The sequence below is a fragment of the Pongo abelii genome, chromosome 11, assembly GCF_028885655.2.
Source record: "Pongo abelii isolate AG06213 chromosome 11, NHGRI_mPonAbe1-v2.0_pri, whole genome shotgun sequence".
NCBI classification, from domain to species: Eukaryota; Metazoa; Chordata; class Mammalia; order Primates; family Hominidae; genus Pongo; species Pongo abelii.
The window spans coordinates 110,928,478-110,939,695 of record NC_071996.2 but is presented as its reverse complement, the minus strand read 5'-3'; the positions used below and the strand labels follow the sequence as shown (position 1 = coordinate 110,939,695).

General features: G+C 36.8%; 2 protein-coding genes across 10 annotated transcripts in view; one reads left to right on the top strand and one right to left on the bottom strand.

The window, feature by feature from the left end:
• Positions 1-11,218, top strand: part of METTL21A (methyltransferase 21A, HSPA lysine) — a 44,206-nt gene that overhangs the window by 13,686 nt on the left and 19,302 nt on the right. The gene's annotated exons all lie outside the window — the stretch shown is intronic.
• CREB1 (cAMP responsive element binding protein 1) overlaps positions 6,794-11,218 on the bottom strand; it is a 74,941-nt gene continuing 70,516 nt past the window's right edge. The window contains exon 10 of the transcript XR_010135872.1: positions 6,794-11,140. The gene's annotated coding sequence lies outside the window, so the exon portion shown is untranslated. The remainder of the gene's footprint in view (positions 11,141-11,218) is intronic.

The window sequence follows — 11,218 nt, the reverse complement described above, 5'->3', positions numbered from 1 at the left end:
CATATCATGCTTTTTGCCTTAATTTCAGGTATGTATATATATAAATAAAGGAATTAAGTAAAAATAAAATTTCAGTTACTTTTTAAAAGCACCTGAAATCTGGCTGGGTGCGGTGGCTCATGCCTGTAATCCCACCACTTTGGGAGGCCGAGGCAGGCGGATCACCTGAGGTCAGGAGTTCAAGACCAGCCTGGCCAACATGGTGAAACCCCGTCTCTACAAAAAATACAAAAATTAGCCAGGTGTGGTGTCAGGTGCCTGTAATCCCAGCTACTCGGGAGGCTGAGGCAGAAGAATGGCTTGAATCTGGGAGGCAGAGGTTGCAGTGAGCTGAGATTGCACCATTGTACTCCAGCCTGGGGTACAAGAGCGAGACTCCGTCTCAAAAAAAAAAAAAAAAAAAAAAAGCACCTGAAATCTTGAATAGGTTGTCTATTTCAAGTCAAGAGCTGAGGTTTTCCCATTCTGTTTTACCCTTGCTCAAATGTCTTAATGCAGTGCTTTCCCTGCTTCCTTAACAACGCATAGGATGACATTAAAAGTTTTAAATCTCATCCCTGCCTGGGAGGTTAGCTTCCCACATATAAGCTCCTTTTGTATTGTACTTGTAATTGCTCATTCAATGTTAGTATTGCCCCGTAGAGTGTAAGCTCCTTGAGGGCCAAGAATGCTTCTGCCTCTTCCATTGTTGCTTCCCCAGTACCTTCTGCATATTTCATAACCAAATAATGAAAAAGATATTCCATTTAAAGGGCATTGACTTTGGGTTAAATGATTGTTATATTGTTTTAGGATTATCTATGATACACTTTGACGTCTGACACACACACACACATGAACTTTTCTTTTTACAATGCAAAAGTTTAAACAATAGCTTAAATTTAGACTGCAAGAATATTATAATCTCAATATGGTATTTGGTACTAGAGATAGATTTCTTTTATAAAATCTTAAAAACAGGACGTTCTCTTCCTTTTGAACCTTTATCCCAGAGGTGAAAATATCCAATATGTTGTTTTCTGCATCTATTGAAATAGCAGTTTCACTTTAATAAAGATGGATTAAAAGTTGTGAGCATTCTGTGATATACGAGTTCAACACAATTCTAATACACATGAAATGGAAATATCCATAGCTTACTGAATCCATAAAATGTCAGTACTGCACCATGAATATGAAAGATTGTTTAAAATAAAGCCTGGCAGTATCACCAACACTATAATGACAAGCCAGTCCCACTTAGGTATGTTATTGGAAATGCATATATTAGAGTTCAGTTTCTGTTTTTTTTTTTTTTTTTGAGATGGAGTTTCGCTCTGTCACCCAGGCTGGAGTGCGGGGGCGCGATCTCAGCTCACTGCAAGCTCCGCCTCCCGTGTTCACGCCATTCTCCTGCCTCAGCCTCCCGAGTAGCTGGGACTACAGGTGCCTGCCACCACAGCCTGGCTAATTTTTTATATTTTTAATAGAGACGGGGTTTCACCGTGTTAGCCAGGGTGGTCTCGATCTCCTCGTGATCCACCTGCCTTGGCCTCCCAAAGTGCTGGGATTACAGGCGTGAGCCACCGCGCCCGGCAGAGTTCAGTTTCTTTAAGATCCATTAACTTTGGAGATGGATGTTAACGTGGATGGGGCAGGGTGGGTTAGAGGTGGGGAGCTTCAATAATATGCCTGGGTGATCTATCAAATGAGGTAAGCTGTTATTGGGTTGTTTTCCATTTTCATAGAACATTAAGAATCAGAAAAATTTGAAGGCAGCTTTTTTCCCTTGCTCTACAAATTAGCAGCACAGGCAAGAAAAAAAAATCATCAGAAATAGTTGGGTTGTCCAAGTGAAAATCAAGTGATTTTCTTGGCTTTGGGCTTAGAATATTGTTGCAGGTCAGGTTTCTTGGGGAAATAGACTCAAAGATTGAGATTAGGGTGTGAAAAGTTCATATGGGAATGCTTTTTCCAAGATCAATATTCTGATCTTGGAAAGAAGACAGACTGGGAAAGAGGAAGAAATTGGGCTGGGATGTAGTCGGGGAAGTCCTCAGCTAATTCTTTAGAGTTGAGATGGTCCTGCAGTTAGGCCATATTGAGGCAGGGTGATGGTCCTTTATGACCCTGCATGGACTAGTGGATACAAGGGTCATAACCTGAGGCTGAAGACAATATTAGAGAGGGAGTCAGTTGGGAGCCATCAGCCACCAACATTCCTGGAAGCTGGGGAAATGAGTGTTTCAGGTGTGGGGTGTGTGTGTGAGAGAGAGAGGAGAGAGAGCTCGTGTATCTGGGCAGCACACCACAGTGTCCACTATGAATGTCAGTGAAGTTGGGACATATTTTTTACTTACATATTTTATCCCATAAATGTACATTTTAAGTGTGCTTGTTTTGTTCTCAAGTTAAAGATAGAAACCTAATCCAAACCTATTTTACTAAGTCTTGATTCTCACTCACATTGCCCAGTTTCTTTAAAGTTATGCAGTTAAATAATCCAGTGGGTATCACTAATTTTTCCCCCAATTAATACCAAATACTGCTGCCAAGATGCTATGTTAAAATGTATGTATGATACCAGGTTCTTGGAACCCCGCTATAAAGAATGCTGTTTTCCAAGTAGATTATCACTTAAAGGGTAGCTTGCTTTTAGTTCATGGTAGATGGCCTGGATACCATCTTCAAATAGTAGTTGATCAAAATGCTTTTATCTGTTAACTGAACACTAGATTGCAAACTCAGGGCAGAATAACATTATTTGGAATGTTTTATCTTTCTTAGCAAATACAATTTATGCTCCTAGAAGGCAAGGATGATAGCATATATCCATATATTGTTTTCTTTCTTTCTTTTTTTGAGATGGAATTTTGCTTGTTACCCAGGGTGGAGTGGAGTGCAGTGGCGTGATCTTGGCACACTGCAGCCTCTGCCTCCTGGGTTCGGGCGATTCTTCTGTCTCAGCCTCCTGAGTAGCTGGGATTACAGGCACCTGCCACCATGCCCAGCTAATTTTTTGTATTTTTAGTAGAGATGGGGTTTTAATTATGTTGGCCAGGCTGGTCTTGAACTCTTGACCTCATGACCTACCTGCCTCAGCCTCCCAAAGTGCAGGGATTACAGGTGTGAGCCACCAGGCCCGACCTTATATTCTGTATTTCAAGTGGTAACATGGTGCCCTGTTCATAAAGGGTGTTCACACTGACTCATGAAAAATACACATTCCTTTACAGATGAGTTACCATATGCCTAATTTATGTGCTTTATTTCTCCTTGCCGAAGGTATGGGAGAAATAAATTCTAAGGGATATTAAAGTATCAAGGCATATGCTGAATAACAAAATTACCATAATGTAAAAGATTCACCTCCAATAATAATACCATTTAATTGCTGTTTATGGGAAGCATTTACTGCCAATTCATTAAAAATGAACAAAAATAAAATTTTAAAGTACTTTAAAAAATCACTATATAATGTACCCCAGTACTGTTAAGTGGCCCTAGATATAGGACTTCACTTAATAGTTGGTAAAACAGACTTGTAATTTGTGTTAGTGTTAGACGAAGTCACAACCTCACTGCTCCCCAGAACCTCTACCTAGAGAGAAGTAGCTTTCTCAAGGTCTTTAACATGAATTGGTAAGTACAGTGAGTATAGAGAACCCTCCTCTGGGAAGCTGGAGACTTGTACTGTCTTAGCACTGACATAAACAGCATGACACCGGACAGTCCTTAGCTCTGTTTTACCTTAAAACTTGAAGTTTTTTTTTGAGACGGGAGCCTTGCTCTGTCGCCCAGGCTGGAGTGCAATGGCGCAATCTCGGCTCACTGCAACCTCCGCCTCCTGGGTTCAAGCGATTCTCCTGCCTCAGCTTCCCGAGTAGCTGGCATTACAGGTGCCCGCCACCATGCCTGGCTAATTTTTGTATTTTTTAGTAGAGATGAGGTTTCACAATGTTGGTCAGGCTGGTCTCCAACTCCTGAACTCAGGTGATCTGCCTGCCTCTGCCTTGGCCTCCCAAAGTGATGGGATTACAGGCGTGAGCCACCCGCACCCCGGCCCAACTTGAAGATTTAATTGTTAGCTCTTTCTGCTCTAAAATCACGTTACACCTTTCCTTCTACAACCAGAGGGGTTAAAAATTTAGTAACACTAGAAAAGATGGCATGTTGAAAACTTGTTTCTTTGCTGAGAACAGTTATTTCTGAGGATATTAGAAAGAAAACAGTATTAACAGAGATGAGAAAAGGAAAGCCTTATGAAAGTCTGTGCCACTTCTAATTTTAATTCCAGAAAAAAATGCCTAGACTGTAAAGTTTGACATAAAAATAGTAATCAACATGTTAATAAAAATTGCTTAGCAGATACCTAATAATCATTAGGAAACAATATCCAAATATGAAGAAAACCATAATTCAGAAATAACTTTTACTTCTCAGTATCCTGGAGATACAACTTGTGTAGACCTAGTTACCAACCTGTGTATATCTGTAACAGTAAAAAATTTCAAACAGCCAAATGTCCCCAAAAGAGGGTACTGGTTAAACTGTATCTGTATAATGGCAGCAGTTTATAAACCACTGTTTGTAGCTACCTTTTGTGTAAAAAAGGGAGAGGGAGGAGGAGAGAACATACATTATATTTGTGTATATATGCACAGACTGTCACCAAAAAAACACAAAAAACTACTTCTTACAGTTTGCCCTTTTCCATGTTTCTTTTTTTTTAGAAGTGTACATATTACATAAAGTAAGTTTGAAAACAATGAGGACATTATAAAGCAAAAACTTATAGGTGAAAATATTATAAGGGCCTAGTACCCAGAATATATAAGGAACTCAGAACCCAACAACAAAATTTCAATGAACAAAGGACCTGAACAGACATTTCTTCAAAGATACACAGGTGGCCAAACACAACAAAAGATGCTCCACATCATTAGTAATCAGGGAAATGCAAATCAAAACCACAATGACAGACCACACCCATGAGGATGGCTATAATTTTTAAAATGGCAAAATAAGTGTTGGTGAAGGTTTGGAGAAATTGGAACCCTCATACATCAATGGTGGAAGGTAAAACGGTACAGCTGCTGAGGGAAAGTTTGACAGTTCCTCAAAAAGTTAAATGTGCAATTTCAATATGACCCAGCAACTCCACTCCCAGGCATATACCCCAAATAATTGAAAACAGGGACTCAAATACTTGTACAGGAACATTCATAACAGCACTATGAACATTAGCCAAACAGTAGAAACAACTCAACTGGATGAATCGATAAACTTGTGGTATATATCTACAATGGCATACTTACTATAAAAAGTATACTTAGCTATAAAAAGGAATGAAGTACTGATAACATGTTACAATGGATCAACCTCAACAACACGTTAAAGAAGCTAGACCAAAAAAGTAATACACATAGTGTATAAATCTCACATGAAATACCCGGATGTAAATCCATAGAAACAGGAAGCAGATTGGTGGTTGCCAGGGACAAGGGTGGGGAGGAGAAAATGGAGAGTAATGGGGCTTTATTTTTGGAGTGATGAGAATGTCTCGGAGCTAGATAGAAGTGGTGGTTGTACACCATTGTGGATGTACTACCACTTAATTGTTCACTTAAAAAGTTAATTTTGTTACGTGAATTGCATTTTAATTAAAAACAAGGATAGCATTCAAACTCCTGGACATTATCCTTCCTTTCCATTTGATGTCAGGCCCGTGTTAGAATTCTCATCCGGTTTGGTCACTGCGCTTAAGAAAGATGCGGAGAAATTAGGACGCACAGTTAAGAGGAAGGATAACACTGATTAAGGTAGTGCTTTTCTAGGTTTCCCCTAAACAATTTAACAGATGGATAGTGGCACCACTTTCGAGATGGAAAAACCAGCGGAAGAAGATTTGGGGGAGAAGTTTTGTCTTGGGCCTGTGTTTTGCAACCTGAGTGTAAAAGACGTATGTTAAGTCTTCAGTGACGAAACACTAAAACTAGAAATGGATCAGAATTTTATCTTTGGATGTGACTTCTCAAGGATGGTCTTGTCACTTCAGTGCCTGGTCAAATGACAAGATGAGCAATCTGTTCCTGAAGGTCCAAGCACCTGAACGTGGCAGGGTGACCCCAGATTCCGATTTGCTCAGAACAATCCTGGTTCATGCCTATTGTCCCTCATGTAATTAATATCACTCTCAAAAATGTCTCATTTTGTGCAATAAATTATGTAATCGTTGTTGCAGAAAATGAAATTCATTAAGCCTTCCAATACAATGGCAGGTATAGCAGGCTTGAACACATCTTGGCAGTGAAGAAACATACAAATAACGCAGCTGCTTATTTTCAGATGTCTCGTCTCAGAACTTATTTCTGAAGTTAACAGTATAGGAGATAACTTTTTTCTTACATCTTAAGCAAAGATTAACCATATCCCCTCCCCTTTCCTTCCAGCTTATATGATCACAGAGTTTTAGAATTGCAAGGGGACCTGAGAAGGTATTCTTATTGTCCTTTCAGTGAACACGTGTGTTTTATGACATCAGAGACAGCTGGTCGTATGTCTCCATTAGTCATCTCGACAGTAACATCTCCAAATCCACAAATAGGCACTGTTCAATCTTACTGAAAAACAGGTTTTGTCCTGAAAATTAGGGATCCAGTAACTGAAGACATGTTGTTGTCTGAATTAGTTTTGTTGCCTTCCAACACAAGCTTGTAATATATTGTAACTTTAAGTCCAATAAAACATGGCTTCACACACTAGCAAAAAAACCAACAAAATAGAGATCCCATCCCCAAAAAAGAGACTTACAGAGTTTTTAAAAGCATGTTTATGTGACTGCACATAAATGTTTGTGTAAAAAGAGCATTATGACAGTTGATACCACAAAGATTACAGTAAGAAAAAGCACTTTATGACAATATTTCACAAATTCACAAGGATCACTTTAATATACAAAGCAACTGCTACCATTCTGAACATAAAGCAGCTATTATGTACATAGTGTTAATAAAATGCATTGTAACTCAGTACATTTTTTTCTTTACACATAAAGCACAAAAAGATTTAAGTAAAAAAATTAAAACAGGGATGTTTCTAGAATGTAGGGAATTTTATTAGAAATGTATTTCTCTCATTATAGTTATTTATTTAGTATTCAACTCCAATAGAAACATCAGAGTTAAAAATCAATACCCTGTTTTGTGCTGACAGTTGTGGGGGAAGTCTTCTTTACCCCAATCCTCAAAAACCAAAAAGCCAAACACCTTTCTAGGAACTTCCCTGATTATTTTGCTTCTAAAGTTTCAAGTGATACATCTGGGTTAGAAATAATTCCTTTTGCAGGGAGTGGGGGAGTTACAACTGACATGTGGACAAATCAGTCAAGGACAACTTTACATGGAAAACTGCTAACTAGCACTCTTCTTTGCCACCCCTAATAAATCTATACTCAAAAAAAGTTGACAATTATTTCCCACTTTTAATATAAATAATTTTATTACATACACAAATTGGAGTGGCACTTGGATAAAAATACATCTATAAAGCATTTACCAATTCAATTTTAAAAACATAAGAAAATAAAACCTCCCAAACACAATGATAGATCATTTCACTTGGCCAACAAACATAAAATCATTATTTGCAGAGATTTTCTTCCTTCCCTACCAATTTTTAAACTATCTCAGATTTACTCTCACTTCTCTGAGATGCTCCTCAGACAAAAGCTTGGAAATGCCTTACTTCCATGGGCAAGTAATGTTAGGTCAAATGTGAATTTCCTACTCTTTGATCCTTTTCAAAGACATTTCCAAAAGATTGTTCATTTTCCTTTTACTTGCTGGTGAGAATAATTAAAAGTGTATCATGTCATACCCAGCTGGGACCTGCACCCACCGTACCAGAATGCAGACAGGTCAGTATTTTCTTTCTGTGCTAAAACTGCCTGTTTATAATATCAACTTGCATCACCGGCTTTGTTCTATTTTATTTATATATTTTTTAAATTTTTCTTTTTTTAAAAAATAAATTTCAAGCTAAAACACCTGAAATATAATCCCTCCATTCAAACGTTATCTGGTCCCTCTTAAAGTCGGTCTGCCCCCTGAGGACACATACAAAGGCTTAAGCTACATTCACTAATCAATAAGAACTTATCATAAGCAGATGAGACAGATGGAACTTCAGCACCCTGTTTATTTGAAAATTTTCCATACTGACTCAGCTTCATGATATGTTCAGCCCCTCAAAGATTAATGCCTCTCCTAGCCATTGATTCTAGAATGTCAAGGAAACCAGTTCCTAGTACATACAGTGACTGTGTAGCCAACTTAATAGTCAACATTATTACATTAAGAATATTCAAGATGTATGTAAGCCACCCAACAAAAAGTTCTAGTTGTGCTTTGTACAACTGAGTGAACTATTTATCTCACAACTCTTCACCTACAGCCTTACTATGCACACTTTACTTTCTCCTTCCTCATCTGAAATCAGTCAAATTTAGGCAGCATTTCTTTGATGTTAACAAAGCCATTAAAAATGAACATATTTCAGTATAATCATTATTACATGTGGTCTCTGTGAAGATAATTGCTTTAAAAAGTCTTGTACTATTCTAGACAAATTAATGGATATTTTGGCATACTTTGTACAGTATTAATGTTGTGATGAGGATAAAGTCTCATTAAAAATTGAAAACAAATATTATGCACTTGGGTTATTTTCCCTTCAATCTTTATCCAAGATGAAAAAGAATAAAACAAGGTTTGAGCCCGTCTTTTAATTAACTGGGCTAGTCATATCTAATTTACTGATGTTTTTCTTTTACAGCTGTTTTTAAGGCTAGCTTTTAGGTGCTAAAATATTTTAATCAATGAAAAACTTCCATTTAAAAAGTCACATGATTTGAAGAGAGGAGAAAGACTAAAAAGTTGAGAATTACTTGATGAGGGAATTTCTTAAGTTGCTAATACCCAAACTGGGTCATTTTAAAAAGTGCAAGTTACACCAAACATTTACAAAGGACAGAATGTAAATATAATCCAAATAAATATACAACTTTTCTATTAGGTCCATGAGGGAAAAAATATACCAACAGCTTTCAGGGCTACAAAGGCAACAAAAATAAAGCCTCTTGAAAACAACTGAAAAGGTATGTAACACTATTTCTAAAACCCACTTTAATTCAAGATCTTAACTTTAAGATATATTAGCCCTATTTAATCCTGCAAAATGAAGCAGCCGTGATCTTCAAAATAAACAGAGACCAATTTATGGTAATAGCTGACTGTGGCTGATCATAGAATTAAAAATTTGTTAAATATTAAAAGAAATCTAGATTGAAGTCACTTCAAGTAAGTAAAGCATCCTGGTTTAAACAAACGTATTTCTTCCTAAGCCTTTGTATGATTCCACATGTCACCCCAAAAGGTAAAAAAGATAGTAGGGATTTGTCCTGAGAGACAGAGATAAACTTCAGCCAGATGACATCTGATGGGATAGGCTGCCTGACTGGTATTGTGCTTTCAGAGACTAGCACTGCTGCTGATCTACTGTCAAAACACATTTTCTGACAAAATCCCTGCTCAAATGAAATGCCAAAATTCCTCCCCCAGGATGATTTTTGAAAAAATCCGTGGTTCCTTTAAAAAGCTATCTTCAAAATGTTCTTACCACTGTTATAGCTGCCACAGACAAAGCATAAAAACCAAATACTTTTGGGGGAGAGGCTTTCAAGTGACTAGTAACATATTTAAAAGTATCAAGCCAAAGAAAACTAATAAAAAATAAAATACTTGGAAGAAAATTAGAAGATAAAATCAATCATGAGTGCTGGAGTAATGCAGTCATAGAAACTACCAGAAGGGATGCAACAGAACACACAAAAATGTAAAATTTCATCTGACCTCAATATACTATAATACTCAGCATTCCTGACTTAAGAGCTCTCAGAGCTTTAGATTATATACTGTTTGTATATATATATATATATATATGTACACATATATTATACAAATGCCACCCCCCCAAGAATATCTAAATGAAGAGAGCACCTATGACAATATTATGGTTGCCAATATGGTACTTGAGTTTGAAAAAGAATGAACTTAAAATTGTATCTGATAGCAATTATTTAATAATGAACACATTGGATCTAGCCCTTTCTAAGCCACTTTTCAGTTAAACACTATCAAAGCTTGAAAACTCATAAGAGTAATATATCAAAAATAAACCCCTCCCCACTTCATTTTTATTAGAGTTAATCTGTCCTATAGATAAAAGTGCCACATGGCCCTATATTTGCAAAGTGAGCAATACCAAACTTGCTATTTTCTAGGCAAATCAGTAGCATATGTACAAATTCCTATGATGACATTTTTATTCCCTTTTGGCCAATATAAAGAGAAAAACATTTATCACTGGTAATGTGGCCACATATGTTCTTGGCTACAAGGTTTTTAAAAATTATGTCATTTTCTTAATAAAGATTCTCAAAGTTTCATGCTTACAAACAAACCTCCCCACCATTCTTGCATTAAAAAAAGAAAACTGCACAAAAGATGCTTGATTTTATCTTTATAAACTGAAATCTTCAAGTTTCACCAAGGGTCTAAGACAGATTTAGCAACAGGATACATTTCTCACCTCACCATTAAGTAACTGACTTCAAAACCAGTGCAATCATCCTCAAGGTATGAAGGATAAGGTCTTTATAACTTAAAAATTCATCCAGCTCACATGAATGTGATTGCCTTAATTTATCAGGGACTAAGAGGACCACCAACTTCCCAGTAAGTAGAAAGCCTGAACTTTTGAAAAAAAGTTTTAGAAAATACAAACTGCTAAAACATCAGGCAATTTTTCATTTATAACACGACATTCAAAATGTTCAATATGACATTTTGACTCTAAATAATTCCAACTTGTGAACATATTTGTGACTTTGCTTGATTTCTGTTAAACCAGTTTTTAAAAATGACATATCCTATGCTGTTACATAATTTTTATGCTATAACTTTCCCCATTAGCTCAGCAGGACAAACATCAAACTTTATAGTTGTTTGAAAGCCTTCTTGAGAATCTGGTGGACTGTCCAAACATAAAGACTACATCACTCAATTCTTAGAATGATGCTCCTTCATAAACTCTGTTCATCCTTGAAAAAAGACAATGGTTTGTTACAAACGAAAATATACCATTTACAAATGTTAATTAAAATCTTACTTTTTAAAAT